Here is a 12,626-nt window from a genome sequence, read left to right as displayed (position 1 = left end):
GCCGCCGGGTTGATCAAGCCCTGGTGCAGAGATTCCGAAGGAAAACCCCGAGAGCCCCAGATTTTGGCCGTTTGCCAAACTTGCAAGCTCGCCATATGATGTTCGAAGGGGCGGTTTGCGTTTGGCCGAATTGCCTTTTTACGCGTATAATAAAAGTAATGTGTTTGGGCGAGTTAACCGAGTTTCTTATAATGTGTTTGGGAGAGACAATATATTTTTTTTATTCCTGAATTTTGTGATCGGGATTATCATTTTTCGTATTTTGTTTATCATTTATCTTTAGATTGGACATAATTAGTGAGCGAAGGTCGTGGTTCAACGTAGTACTGATGAGGATTCAATATTATTAAACAAGTGATTGACGTGCAGTGCGGACGGCGCGACACAATATAAAAGATAAAATTGTAATGATTATAAGATAAAACAAAAAACAAATATATTCTTCAATTTTAATTATATTTTAACTTCATTTTTAAAAAATCGTAATCATTTCAATTTTTAATTACACGCGCACACACATAAATAAACAATCCATTTTTAATCATACCCGTGGAATTCACGGACAGTCCCAAATCTGTCAAAATAAGAGTGAAAATGGATTGATAAAATACAGCATCACAGGGTATTCAAAATAAATAGTAAAAAATGGTCGCCCAAACGCATTATGCTGAATTGCCCAAACACATAGCAATTTTTTAAAAATTCGCCCAAACGCATGACGCCCGTTCGAAGTCCCGCAGTCAGGACGTTATCTAACGTTATTATTCCGTTTTACAACAGAAAATAGGAATACTCATGCAGTACAATGCAGTACGATTATTACGCGCTTACGATATCTTTGTAGGATAAATAATTTTTTTTTAAATTGTTTCCGTTCGAACATAATATATTCACGCGTTGTATATGTTTTTATACGCTAAATATTTTTTTGTTCCATTCGTCTATACGCAGGTTCGTAAAATTAAATGTAACGTCATATTAATGAGATCAAACATTGTTTTCCTTAGGATAAGAGCGTTTGAGGAATGTATAATTATAATTTTATAGACAAATGTTTATTGTTTTGGTTTCCGGTAGGGATTCGAGGAATTCAATTAGTTTTCCACTGATATTTTACAATATATTGTTTGTTATAAATTTATCGACTAGAATATAAAAACGTAATATGTGCACTTGAAAATTAAAGTTGTAAGATACTTTGATGAGGCATTTTTTCTCGTCTGTTTATTCAACAAGTGTATACAGATAAAAATATTAGGAAAACTTACTCTGTGAGTTTGCTTAACTCCCAGTTTTTTAACGTATATTTTAAAACCACGCAATAAACTATAATTCCATAATAGGTACCTATACAGTTTAAATATTTGGTACCTTACATTTATATATTTTGGACTTTTGATATCTATTTTTGTAATATTGACTATTGTACATTTACTTGAATAAAATAACCGTTATACAATTATTTATTTATTCAACTGTAGTGTTAAAATATTTACGATAATAAGGTCCCAATCAAAATATTTATTCAAATTTTTTTGTTTTGCTATACAAATACTGATATTAAAATGGAAAAATGAATACTGCCAATCTCAACAACTGTGTATCAGTAACTAACAGGCAAGCGGTCACAACGGGGGTATAAGGTGTTCTAAAATTATGCATTCTAACCTATAACCTACTAATAAAATTTTTTAAGCAAAATACAAGCTAGGACATTTTTTAAGAAGTTTCTAAGAATGCAAAGCCCCAAAATTACGTTACAATTGCAACTATTCCGGGTCGAGGCGTAAAATAAAACGATGCACAGTCGACAAAATGATAGTTACAATTATGATAGATGACATACGATACGACTGGCGTAGTATAGCGCCGAACAGCTTTGGGCGACGATACGGTGGGGTGAAGTCTTTGGCACAATCAACAAGTCTCGTCGTCATCGGATCGTAATAATAATTATATATATATATATATATATAAAAAAAAGCGGGTAAGTCGTGGATGTCGCTCTGCTGTACTGTAGGTTACTGTAATGGATGGGATTTAATTTGAATGCAATGATAGGTATCATTGTATACGAAAAACGATTCTGAACGGAGATGATTTGTCAGTCTAGGATATATTATATTTAAATATTGTCATATATTCTATTTGGAAACAAATATTTTATTTTTCAATTAAGACGCATTTTGCATATGCCATATGCAACATCAATTAGTGTAGTTGTCATAATTCATAATACCTTATATTATCATAGATATACGAATACCTGGTTTGAGGATAAATCGTTATCATTACGCGATTTCATAAAAATTTAAAACTCAAACGCTCAAAACATTTTTCCTATAATGACGCTTCAAATTTTCTCTATAGCTATTTGAAGCAAAACTTATGGAAAACTTGGTGTTAAATTTTATAACCTTAGATATAAATACAAACAATATTATGAATTTTGAACTACAAAATAATTTGCAAATATTCATGGTTTTGACGAATTTTTGTCAATATTTGAAATTCAAATGCTAATAAAAATTTAATTTGAATTTCCGGTGGACATTTTTTTTGTGATAAAGATTGACAAATTTGTAAGGAATCTTGTATTAAATTTTCAAAGCTTAGATTTAAAACGAAAATATTTTATGAATTTCTAGCTTATAATAATTTGCGCATTTTCGTAATTTTTACGTATTTAGACAAAATTTGAACTTTAAATGCTTATAAAAAAAATGTGACTTTTTTGAGTCTTTGAAAATTGTAAAAATATTTTAGGAGCCTTGTATAAAATTTTAAAATCTTAGGTATAGAAGGAAAAGTTTTTATGAATTTCTAGGATAAAATAATTTACGGAATTTTTGTGATTTTTACATATGTTGTCAAAATTAAAATTTGAATACATATAAAAAAAAATTGTGGCTATACATTTATTTTATTTTTCAACTGCTATTGTAAAAATATATTATGAGCCTTGTATTAAATTCTCAAATCTTAGAATTAAAAAGAAAAACTTTTATGAATTTCGATCTAAGATAATTTGAAAATTGCCGTAATTTTTACGTATTAAGTCAATATTTGAACTTCAAATCCTAATTAAAAAAAATCGTGCCTATGTATTTTTATAATTTTTTAATCACTATAAGAATAACTTATGAGGAACTTTGCATTAAATTTTCAAGTATTTTATAACTTATACTTTTTGAATAATAACAAATGTTTAAAATCGTTATCGTTGTAGGATAAATCGTTATCGTTACGCTATTTCGTAAAAATTTAAAATTCAAACGCACTTAAAATTTTTCCTATAATGATGCTTGGAGTTTTCTCTATAGCTACTTGAAGGAAAACTTATGAAAAACTTAGTTTTGTATTTTTAATCCTTAGTTATAAACGAAAAAAATTTTATGATTTTTCAACTTTAAAATTACTTGCAAATTTTCGCGTTTTCAACAGATTTCGTAAAATTTTGAACTGTAAACGCTTATTAAAAAAAATTGTGACTTACGATATTTAATTTTTTTTAGCTACAAAAAGAAAAATTCATAAGGAACCGTTTATTAAATTTTCAAATTTTTTTGGTCGTCCAACATTTTTTTACCGACACTTCAAAATAAAAATCGAAAATTTCAGTGGTCTATAAATAACTCAAAAAAAGTTGAAAATTAAGCTGTATATAGATATCACTAACATTAACATTTGGTGAAAATTTCAAGTATTTACAGTGATTAGTTTTTGAATTACAACCATATAAAAAAATCGATTTGGTCGAAAACTGATTCTTTGTAAAAATTCCCGTTTTTCTGTCATTTTTTTTTTTTTTTGTTTTTCTCGATTTTTTTGAAAACTGTTGGAAAATGTTTACTTTTGACCTCTATAATGCACCAAGGATCTTCAATTTTATATCGGAAACCACTCCCAAAGTTTGAAATCGAAGCATTATTTCGACTAGTTATGCTGTACACAGACACAAAAAAAAAAACTTAAAAAAAAAATACGAGACACCTAGACACCTATTCGTTATTACTTTATTACTATAATGTATTCTGTCGAGGCGTATGATGTATACTATTGAGATAATCGCGAACAACACGGATCCTTAAGGAATCCGATACCACTTCAATCGTAGAATATTAACATAATAATGTAACACGTTGTGCCCATTATTAAAATCATCGTATTACTAAATAATATATTTGCTACTATTCCAGCGATGACATAATAATATCACGACAATATCTTGCCCGTCAGCGTGTACATACATAACGGATATCCTCGGGTTGTAATGTATATACATATTATAATTTAACTTTGTTATGGAAAAAACAGCGGTCTCGTTTCCAACCGAATATAATAATTGGTAGTATAACGAAAAAGCAGACGAAATGTATAACATAAGTACTGCTTAATTAATTTTCTCTGATTAAATTCTAGGTAAATATCGTGACCACGTACGTCTTAAATAATATATATACGTAACACTAGAATGCACAAATATCGAGAAAAATTGTGAGGGAAAGAAGTGTGTGTGTGGATGTGTTGGTGTGAGAGAGATAGAGTGAGAAAAACTCATTTTTCCCGACGAATAGATTTTATTATTTTTTAACATTAGATTTGTGAATTATAATAAATATTTTTTAAATGCAATTCTAATCAATTTGGTTGATTGAATAACTTTTATTTGCATTTATTTGCATTATTATTTTTTTTCTCTTATAGTGGAATTTACTACATGTTTGGTTTTTAATGTATAAAAAATATCATAAATACCGACATGAATATAGAGTATGTATTTTTTTGTGTTTATTTACAGTCGATAAATTTTTTGTAATGTTATAATGATTAATATTTTTGATATATGGCCATAGAGCCCGGAATATATGTCAAATTTTAGGGGTAAATTCATTTTTTTTTTATAAAATATGCATTTTAGTATATACCACATAGGTAGGAAAACAATTCATTCAATAAATTAAATCCATTGTTATAATATTAAAATACATTTTTTTATTAAATAATTAAATCCTCAACAACTGAAATATTGTAAAATGTTGACCGTTTTTGTTTTCTTTATAAAAAGTAGTACTACCTTAGTGTAATAAATAATAATAACTAGAAAATTTAAAAAATTTAAATGACAGTTCAAAACAAATATTATATATCTCTAAACCATATATAATATATAAAAAAAATATTAAATTCAAATTTAACACATCCATTAAAGTGACCTAGATATTATTTACAGTTACATTGGACATCTATTATAATAATTATACAGTAGAGCGACTTCTTTGGTTTTTGTTTACTTAAATGCAATGCACAAATTAATTAATTACAGTCAATTCATATAAACATAAAATATTTTAATTTGAACTATTAATTTACATTAAATATCATACAAATTTTTATGCACTCTTTAAAGTCTTCGCAAATGACGGGTAGTGGAGTATTTTATATTTGTATATCATATTATGATGGCGGGTGTGTTTGAAGAAAATCACGATACGTTCCTTGTATAAAATACGTTTGGTACGTTATTTATGCAGAAGGAGACGAGATTAATTCCTTATTATTATTTTTTCCGAGACTTACAAACGACATTTATTACGTATAATACGAGTACAAATGACAAGGAACAAGGCGAATTTATTTAGTCTACCGCGTCGAAAAAAAAAATCTCCTGACTATATATAAGCTCTAGCTGTAAGCATCGTAAGATATGATACAACGTCAACAACACGTTAAAACAATATATATATATATAATGTAGTATGTACGATGCTTATGACTTATATTGACTTTTATTCCGTAGACTTTTGTTCATTATACCTAGCTAAAGATTTTTAATAAAAGTTGTTTTAAAAGTGTTGAAATAATTTTTGAAGAAATTTTGATTATTTCCGTGTAACTGCAAGTTTAGTCATATTAGTTTTTGTAACATAAAAAATTCGTAATATCCGTGATTCACAAAAAAAAAAAAAACAAAACGGTTATTTACTTGTATAATGAAAGGGCATTCACCTTTAAAATGAATATATTAGAACATATTCATATGTCTATTATTTAAAGTTTAGACTAATTGAAAATTTTTATTTTGATATGATGTCATCACTTACTTAATATTTCAAATAGTGATTCTTTACAACTTATTATTAATAATACATTATTTGACCAATACAATTAGGTAGGTACCTACAGTGGCGCCCACAGGTTTTCCACGAACCAGTGCAGTTATAACTATAGGCCCCCCAAATTTATTTGTTTGCATATTTGGCACTACCAACTCTTTACGCTTTATTCAACGATCTAAATATTCAGATGGACCAGATGTTATGTATTTATAGTGTCTAATCAAGAGACCTGCAGAGTGGGGCCACCGAATGTATGTAGGCCCCGCGGGACCTACGAGAAACCAGTGCAATTGCACCACTTGGTACCCTACGTGTGCGCCACTGTATCTACCTTTACTCAACATTTGTTTCCTTGTGGAATCACTGCAATTTTTCGACGTCTACTTTTATCAATTTATGTACCAAACACACACGATTATAGTCGTCGGGCGTAACTAGAAATTCATCATAGAGGGGGGCAAGCTTATTTAATTGTTCCTCAATTTTAGATTTCATTAAACATTGATATATTTGTTAGCTATTTACGGGAGGGGACAATCCGTTCCCCTCATTGGCTATTGAAATGCTTCAACTGAATGAAATACCCACAAAGTTATGTATTGACGTATGTTTACAGACAGGACGTAGATTAGCGTGTTTACGCAAAAAAATAAAGCAATACTAATATATTGAATTGGCGATAAACGTTGTTCGACATGCGATTTTGCTCATTTTATATTGACGTGTGACTTAACAAAAAACAATATATGTCTGACAAGTTACACCAGCATGTTCATCATATTACATCGTTAGATGAGACATAGATGTAAAATAATTTATAATTACCGATTTTAAATAGTTAAACTTTAATTTTAATGACACTTAGTGTGAGATAAATACTGATAATAATTGACAATGGTCCGGACATCTGGTGAAACTGAAGAGTAGGTAGGGGGCATGAGTGTTATATGATAAACTTTTGTTCTTTATGTAATTTTCGCAAAACCGGTACAGTAAATTAATTCCCTTTTTTCACTTTTTATTAGATACGCATGTAATGACAGATAACATGTGATCATAATTATATGATAATTAGTAAAAAAATATTTGTATATTAAAAACATATTTAAAAAAACAACAATTCACCACATGCCTGAAATAAAATTATACAAATTAATCAATATACATATTTATATTGTGATAGAGATATGTCCAAACATACCTAACCACCTAACAACCTAACCAAACAATTTAAATGTTTTTCACAGTAGATATGTCATAAAATATATATTTTCGAAAACTTTATGTGATATTTAAAGCCTTAAAGTTTTGTTTGCATTATCTAAACACACGACTATTTTCAAAGTATCTATATTATAGTACTTAATAAAATAAAAATTGTTTTTTTCAAGAACTTTACTTGAAAAGGGTTTGTATCAGTGTAGTATACTTGTCTAATGTCTAAGATTTCGGTTATTGCATATTCTTTATTAATTTATTTTTAATGCTAACGTAGAGGCAACATTTTTTAACAAGTCAAAATCATCAATTTCTAATAAATTGTAGGTACTAAAGAACAATGTTTTTCAAAAACTAATTGTCATACAAATGTTTCTAATTATACTCATTTATGCATAGATTTTAGGTAATATTTCTTTTGTTGTAGTTTATACGAAAACCGTGACTTTCACAAACCCTGTATTATCATACGTTATTACAAATTATCACCACTCATATGTACGAATAATTTCATCGTATAGATAAAGTTATGCATCAACCATAACCGTTTAAAGTTTTTGTATATACAAATGATGTTACAAAGTATGCCGAATTAGAATTTCATGCATAAAATGTCCAATTTGTCATATACGAAATACATTATTTTACCGTATACAATATACAAAACCTGTAGAATATAGACAATATTTTCACAAACCGCATACATTAATGCGGTATAGTTTGACGCGTATATCAATAATACACATAGGTAATATCATAAAATAAATACCAATCAAATAACACAACGAATCGTTTATTCGTCTAAACGTACATTGAACTCCTACGAGTAATGTGGTATAGACATTTTATTATTTAGAGGTATAATTGTTTTACTAAGACTTGTCCTCAAAAATATTATCTGTTAATAATAATATGGCTATACTGCATTAATTCCAGGAATTCTATGAACATTTATACGAATAACCGATTATTTGTATGTTATTTAATTGGTTTTAATTTAAAATACTACTTATGTATCGTTAATAAACTCGGCAAACTGGAATATATGTATGTGATTTGTGAAAATATTGTATATATTTTACAGGTAGTCTATTTTGTATTCGGTACATAAATTTTGATATGAAATTCTAATAATTTTATTGTCTTTTTTTAAAATTAATGTTTAGTAATATCTTTCGTATATGAACACTTTAAAAATGTATAGTTAATTTTTAACTTAAATCATACTATGAAATTATTGAAATTATTCGTACGTGTGAGTGGTAATAATTGCAACGTATGATAGTACAGGGTTTGTGAAAGTCACGGTTTTCGTATAGACTACAACAAAAGAAATATTACCTAGAATCTATGCATAAATGAGTATAATTAGAAACATTTGTATGACAATTAGTTTTTGAAAAACATTGTTCTTTAGTACCTACAATTTATTAGAAATTGATGATTTTGACTTGTTAAAAAATGTTGCCTCTACGTTAGCATTAAAAATAAATTAATAAAGAATATACAACCGAAATCTTAGACATTAAACAAGTATACACTGATGCAAATCCTTTTCAAGTGAAGTTCTTGAAAAAAAACAATTTTTATTAAGTACTATAATATAGATACTTTGAAAATAGTCGTGTATTTAGATAATGCAAACAAAACTTTAAGGCTTTAAATATCACATAAAGTTTTCGAAAATATATATTTTATGACATATCTACTGTGAAAAACATTTAAATTGTTTGGTTAGGTGTGTTTGGACATATCTCTATCACAATATAAATATGTATATTGATTAATTTATGATAATAAAAAAAAAAAAATGTTTTAACGATTAAATAGATAATATTATTAAAATATACATTGAATCATATATTATGATGTAAAATAATTAACATTTAATTAAGGGGCATATTACTAGAGCCACAACAAATCATTAGTAAGAAGAATTTTTTTGTCCTACTCCATAATGATTTACGTCGCCTTGCAATAACCGGGGTTATCGTTGGCTCCTTTCCAGCACCATCACTACCACCGACGTCGGTTATCAGTTCCAAGGATCTAACCGATTCAGACCGTTTTGACAAGCCGCCTACAGATTTTGAGTCGACCTCACCAAACTGTATAGCAATGTTGGGCATCGATACTGCTCGAATGCCTCGAATGCGAGTTATCGAATCCTCGAGACCATCGATCTCAGACGGCTGAACCAATAGCGTAGACGGGGCAAGTTCGATCTCGTATTTTTCTGAAATAACAGGCGTTATTATTTTCGTATTCATCAATGGAGTATCGTAACAAAATGTCGTACTCTCATAGAATATCGGGATTGGTCCTGCAAGTGGCTCGTCTGCAGTCGAGACTGAATCCTCCACCGTCGTCCACGAGTCACTGGACAGTGTATCCATCGCGACATCCTCGGGGTGGTCCTCGGTGACAGAAGATTTATGCATCACTGGCATATTGGGCATTGAGTTACATCTTCTGCTTAGAGATAAATCCACGGGTCCATGACTTTCCACTATTTTTGGCTGATTTGTACGGAGATCTGAGAAGACCTGCGACATACGATCGGTCGTGGATAGCACGGGCGGATCGCCGGCTGAAGATCTCTCCATCTCCGGAACTGAGCTAAGAGTTCCGGACGTCTGCAAATCATCTTTACTTTCCAAAATGTTCTGTTTAATTCCCCGAAGATCGTCGAAAACTTGTTGCATCACATCATTTTTGGACGATGCAATTTCCGAATTATCTCCTTTCAACATCTTCAATTCGCTGATAATTGACATGATCGTTATATATTAATCAAAATGTACGTTTATTTTTGATTAATAAAATTAAGTAACGCTTAATGAAGCTCGATAGTTCTATAAGTACAAGAATATAAATAGACTTTATAACTTTTAATTACAAAAGAACGATATATGTATAATATGACGTGACCGTTACAATACTATAATAAATTATGAATGACGAACATTTTGAATGTTTATATTTCAACACTTATTTTTACCATGGCAACAATATTTTTATTTATTATATAAATAAAATAAATAAATAAATACTAAAACTAAATAAATAAATACTAAAATTAAATAAATAAATACTAAAACTCTTTTTAATTTTAAAATGATTAGGCTCGTATCAGTATTTATATAATATTGTTTCTAGAATATTTTGTCGTACTTTTTACATTTTTTTTTTTCAATTTGTCTTTATTTTTAATCGTTTTAATGTCTTTAGGGCGTTTTAAAGTGCATATTTTAGTTATATTTAGACATTTAGTGCTTTAAAAGCTAAACCCTACTGATAACACATGTCTTAAATATTTAGGAATGAATGTTAAACATTCTATTTAAAATTAATAATAATTAAATATAATGAATATACCTACATTGATTATATGATACTTGTATAAATCAAAAATTTCCATTTAAGGAGATGTGCAATCAATTATCACTTGTAATTATACTTAAATTTTTGCCTTATTTCATCAAGAGAATGTCGTAACAGCATGTGTTATCTCCGTTTTACAAATGTACTATACATATCAAATTGTCATTCACTAGTTTCAATATTGTGCTGTTTATTATGATATTTGAGCGATTATTTTAGCATTATTGAACTCTTATAGGTAAGAAAATTATCTAGTTTCTGTTGTTGATTGTTTACAATATATTAATTTTTAAGTGAGTTACGGAACTCATGTGCAATTTTCAATTATTTTTAATTTACATACTCATAACTCATTTAAAAATAAGAATATTGTAAAAAACCAACGAGAGAACACAGATAATGTTCTTACTTAAATGTTCAACAATGGGTCAATTTGCTTTATCAAAATTACAGCACATTATTGAAAGTAGTAAACGAAAATTTGTTATCTAGTAGATGTGTACATACACAAGATGGAGACAACACATGTGGATGAGACGTCCTCTTAAAACTTCGACATAATACTATAAAAACCCTTAAGCAAAATATAATTTGTGTTTTGTCTGATGCTTGTTTTTAATGTGTAAAATTTTATATTAGACCTACTTATATTATACTTATATTTATCAGTAATCTAATCGCGGGTTTTCTGATGATTAGCCTCCGATAGAATATTATGATCGTTTGTCGCCCGTATCCGGACCGGTCATATATTATTATTATTATTATTATTAGTGTAATATCTTGTTTTGTATTGTGTGTGTGTGTGTCTGTACACCGATCGGACGGACGACACGCGTATTCATTTTTGTCAGTCGTTCAGTAGTATAATTTACGTGGTAGCGGTGACTCTGTCTCGCGACGCCAAAGAGAAAATAAAGATATTGTCATAACGAAGATTAGCATTTTTTTGTTTTTCAATGGTTTCTCCCCTTACAGTTTTCAGAAGTGGGATATGAATTGTGCGCGTGATATTTTTTTTAATGTTAATTTGAATGCTTTAACGTTAATTACAAAATTACGGCAAGTTAATTATTAATTCTGGGAGATGCCGAATACCAACAATACGGTCGGTATGTGTACTCGCTCTCGCATGACTGAAACCAAGAAGGATGACGGTGAATGTAATGAAAAAAATTCGAATGACAACAGGGGTACTGCACAACAGAATGGTTATGTACGTAGTGGTGAGACATTAGTTGAGGAGAATTCGCAAAACGAAGTACTCATCAACGATAAGTCATTAGGCGAACAAAATAGTCCGATGGAAGCCTCGCGGAATGGATCGAATGTTGAGAGTCTGAATGTGGTCGATACGAATGCTATGCTAAATACGCTGATGGTACAAAATAATATGCTCATGGAGCTATTGAAATCACAACAAAACAAGCCGCTCAATGATATTACGATTGCTCCAGATTTAAATAGTTCGATACCGGTTTTCAATAGACTCAACTCTGGTTATCAAGCGTTAGACTGGCTGCGGACCGTAAATGGAGTTGCTAACCTGCATCGGTGGCCCGATAATTTTAAGCTTCAGTCCGTCCGTGCAAACTTAGAAGGTGCAGCTCGACATTGGTATGCGTCGCGCAACATCGAAAATTGGTTGGACTTCGAAAGACAATTTCATAAAACATTCGTTGGTACTGTTATGATTGGGGACCGATGGAAGGAGATGTCTCGTCGTGTTCAAGTTCGCAACGAAAATATACACGAGTACTTCCACGAAAAAGTATACCTATGCAAGATGGTCGGAATGTCTTTTTACGAAATGAAAATACAAATATTGGAAGGTCTATACTCTAAAGATTTGTGTGTCTACTTGTTGAGTCGTAATCATGAAGACGAAGACGAACTGTTGAACGA

General features: G+C 29.6%; 1 pseudogene across 1 annotated transcript in view; it reads left to right on the top strand.

Moving 5' to 3' along the window:
- The window catches only part of LOC107168240 (neuroendocrine convertase 1-like), a 30,165-nt pseudogene that overhangs the window by 8,432 nt on the left and 9,107 nt on the right, over window positions 1–12,626 (top strand). The gene's annotated exons all lie outside the window — the stretch shown is intronic.

Source organism: Diuraphis noxia, unplaced genomic scaffold (genome assembly GCF_037042655.1).
Source record: "Diuraphis noxia isolate RWA-SAM2 unplaced genomic scaffold, SU_Dnox_SAM2 contig0004, whole genome shotgun sequence".
Taxonomy (NCBI): domain Eukaryota; kingdom Metazoa; phylum Arthropoda; class Insecta; order Hemiptera; family Aphididae; genus Diuraphis; species Diuraphis noxia.
The sequence above is the reverse complement of the archived record's forward strand: the minus strand, read 5'-3'. Positions and strand labels throughout refer to the sequence as shown.